Below are 4,236 nucleotides of genomic sequence, written 5' to 3'. Positions count from 1 at the left end.
ACTGCATACCCTCAGCTAAGGCTGAACCACTAGCTCCCACTGCTTGAGAAACACCACAACACCCAGGCATTCAGGAGTCCCTTTTCTCACTTCCATGGGCTTCTCCTCCATGGGCTCCTTCAGTTTTTTCTATATTTCAGCCCTCCTGAGAATGCTGGCTTCACTGTAGAGAACACTCAGTCCCTTGATGTCTCTGAGGAGATTCTGGCTTTGTCAGAGGTAATGGCCATTCTCTTGTTAATCAGTTGTATCTTACCAAAGACCCTTATTATGAATTGAATATGTGTGTCTTTCCCAAATTCAAAGGTTGAAACCCTGATCACCAGTGTGATGGTATTTAGAGATGAGGCCTTTGGGAGGTAGTTATGGTTAGATTAGGTCATGAGGGTAGGATTTCTTGATGGAATTAATGTCCTTATAGGAAGAGTAAGAGACTTGAGATCCATCTCTCTCTTCCTGCCATGTGAAGATATAGGAAGAAGGTGGCCATCTATAAGCCAGGAAGCAGGCCCTTACCAAGAACCCAACCATGCTGGCACCCTGACCTTGGACATTCTGTGTCTGTGGAACTGTGAGTAATGCATGTTGGTTAAGCCATTCAATCTATGGTATTTTGTTACAGAAGCCAAAGCTAAGACAGTCATTTCCAAAGATGACTGAAGAGGAAGGAAAATCCCATTCTAACCTGAAAGTTCTTTCTTCCTTTGATCTGAATCTGATCTGTAGCAGGCGTAGGTCCTAGTTCTGCCCAGAGGAACAATACGTATGTGACTCACACCTCTCCTACCTTCAGCCTTCACCTTCTGAAGCTCATTGTCATGGTTCTCTTCAGTATTTTCTTCTGCAAGCTGAATTTCCCTAGTTCCTCCTCTGTATGGCCTGGTTGGCAGAAGTTTCCTGCCATAGTTAGCTTGTCGCTTACTGACCATGTTGATGTGCTTTACAAAATCTAGAGCCTAGAAGTGACCATCTACCTAGACACAGTTACATGGGAGCAGTCTCTATTTATCTTCATGGGCATGTTAGAATTTTATTTGACATAAAGTAGTTAGGGGGATATTTAAAGTGCTTTAAGAATTGGCTTTTAGGGATGCCTGGATGGCTCAGTGATTGAGTCTGCCTTCGGCCCAGGGTGTGATCCTAGAATCCTGGGATCAAGTCCCACATCAGGCTCCCTGCATGGAGCCTGCTTCTCTCTCTGCCTATGTCTTTGTCTCTCTCTCTGTGTCTCTCATGAAGAAATAAAGGGGAGGAGGGCGGGGGGTGGGGGTGAGTGGGTGACAGGCACTGAGGGGGACACTTGACGGGATGAGCACTGGGTGTTATTCTGTATGTTGGTAAATTGAACACCAATAAAAAATTAATTTATTAAAAAAATCTTTTTTTTTTAAATAATTGGCTTTAAAAAAAATAGACTAGATTGGCACATAGGCAAAAAAAAAAAAAAAAAAAAGCCTGCATTTGCATTTGAGCTATTACTCTATGGTACATGGTTTTTTGTTGTTGTTTTTGTTTTTTTATGGTACGTGTTTTTAAGTGACCCACATATGGCTAGATTGGGTAATGACTCCTAGAAGATCTGATCAGTCCTGTGTGACCTTTGAGAGGTCCTTTCTCCCATTTTGGGTCTTGATCATCTCCTCAGGGAAATGGGGTGTTAAGTGATGATATCTAAGCATTTCGTGATTTGCTCTTCTTTCTTAAGGCCACAACTGTCACCCAATATTGAAGTGTAACCACCTAGCTCTACTGCTCACAGACACATGGTTGGAGCTGCAGGACTAGATTCTCCTCCATCTCTACTTGCAGTGAGAATGTAGGTAAGACAGGAGGGTAAAGGAGGGTAGAAGGAGGCTAATGCTCTAAGTCCAGGACCAAGAGACCAAGGTCTATCCTTAGCTCCCTCATCTGAGCCAGACTAAGTCAGAAATTAGGGCAGAGGAAAAAAGCTCTTTCCCCACTTCCCTTCTTGTATGTCTGTGGCAAGGTGGGAGATACTCTTTATGGATTATGGTCTCCCTGCTATGTGTGCTTCTACTGGGAAGGCTCCCTCTTCCCAGTGGTGTCTACTTACACTGATACCTAGGGGAGGAGAGAGGTCTCTGGCACTGCAAGGAAGGGGTCGCCTCCCGGAGCCAAAGTCACTTGTGGCCATATACCCAGGAGACCTAAGTCTCAGTTTTAGCTTCTTCCATCCATCCCAGCCCTTCCACCTGTAACCTGAGCCAGAATTTCCACTTTACATGGTGAATCACCTGTAGTCAGTCCTCACAAGACCGAATCCTACCAGGTCAATGTGACACTAGAAGGAGAGAAGCACTACTTTGTTTTTCACAGCTCTCCCTTCAATGGTCTCTGACCCCAAGGTGTTCTGTGTCTGCTGAGCTGATTTTTCCCTCAGTGTTTCAGCTTCTCATTGACATTTCCACAGCCAGCCTCCTGCCCTGCCTCCTTTCCTCTCATGTCCTCAATCCCCAGGCTGGGAGCCTTTACTAAATCTTCTCCAGTCTAATCTAATTTCCAGCAAGGAGCCTCTCCTGCTGCTTTCTCTCTCTGACAAACTTGATTTGTCTTGATACAGCAAACTTCGGACTGTTGGGGACATGCTGATCTCTTTGGGGAGCTCAGCTTTTGTGGTGCCCAGGAACCGACTCTCCTGAGGGCAGTATCACCCTGTTCTTCATCACAGTGGAGGATGGGTTTTTCTAAAAAGGACCTGGGAGGGGGTGCCTGGGTGGCACAGTCAGTTAAGTGTCAGACTTTTGGTTTCAGCTCAGGTTGTGATCTCTGGGTCGTGAGATAGAGCCCTGTGTCAGGCTCTGCATTCAGCGGAGAATCTGCTTGAGATTCTCTCCCTCTCCCTGTGCCCTTTCCTCTACTCTAAAATAAATAAATAGATAAATAAATAAATAAATAAATAAATAAATAAGACCAGGGAGGGCAGCCCACACCACTAAAACTGTCAAATCTCTCCTTAGGAGACCTTTCTTTCTTTCTTTCTCCCTCCTGCCTACCCAGCAAGGGCCAGGAACCAGAAGTAGGGTGGAAACTTCAGCTGCCATCACATCAATTAGACAATAGTTCTTTAGACACTGGACATGCTGACAAAAAGGGTAAAACATTATGTGTCATATCATGTTTATTGCATTTTAATCCTATCACATCCCACCATATCATATTTGTATTCATTTACTAGGGCTGCCATAACAAAATACCACTGAGTGGTTGGCTTAAATAACAGAAATGTATCTGCTCATGTTTCCAGAGACAGGAAATCCAGGATCAAAGTGCCAGCAGAGTTGGTTTCCTCTGAGACCTCTCTCCTTGGCTTACAAGTGGCCACCACTTGTCTGCCTCTTCACATGTTCATCCCTCTGTGCACACATCCCTGGTATCTCCCTGTGTGCTCAAATCTCCTCTTCCAATAAGGACACCAGTCAGACTGGATTAGGGATCACCCCAACAACCTTGATTACCTCTTTAAAGGTCCTATCCCCACACATAGCCACCTTCTGAGGTGGCAGGGGGTAGGCCTTTAATGTATGGTTTTGGGGGACACAACTCATCCCATAACAATATTTTCTTCCAATCCCATCAACTGCTTGTGCTGAAGTAATAGCAAAAAGGAATGTCTCAAATTGCAGATGTAATAAAGGTTCAGGCATAACCCAAATTGGGATCCTGGTGTGGAATCTCACCTGGGGTGATGAAGAAGGAGTAAAGGGGAAGGAAGACATCCCAGAAAATATACATTCCTAATCATGTGGGACCCTTTCTAGAATTAGGAGGTTAAATGAAATGATTTTTCAGTCTCAATATTAATTCATTCAACCAAACATTTCATTTAGCAAACATCCACTGAGCCCTCACCATGTGCCAGACACCAGGAATCCAGAAGTAAACCTGTGAAGGCTCTTGTCCTACCACAGGGGACTTATGCATATTGATATTTAAACCCTGAATGGGATGGAAGGAGGGCAGGAGCACACAAAAGAAGTGTCAAGAATACTATGAGGCTTGAATAGTAATGAGGCCACAGACCTCAGCCTAGGGTTAGCACAGGCTTAAGTAATTCCTGGCTGGCACTCAGCAGTTCCCACACTCAGAGCAGGACCCCCTATTTGATAGAAGCTTGCAAAAAACATCACCTCCCTGGGTTTGGGAGATCTGAAGGACCTTGCAATTTGAGCCAGCCCAAGGGAAGCTGGAGATAGTTCTAAGCCCCACACCTAGGGT

Source organism: Canis lupus, chromosome 11, assembly GCF_048164855.1.
Source record: "Canis lupus baileyi chromosome 11, mCanLup2.hap1, whole genome shotgun sequence".
NCBI classification, from domain to species: Eukaryota; Metazoa; Chordata; class Mammalia; order Carnivora; family Canidae; genus Canis; species Canis lupus.
This window is presented reverse-complemented; position numbering follows the sequence as displayed.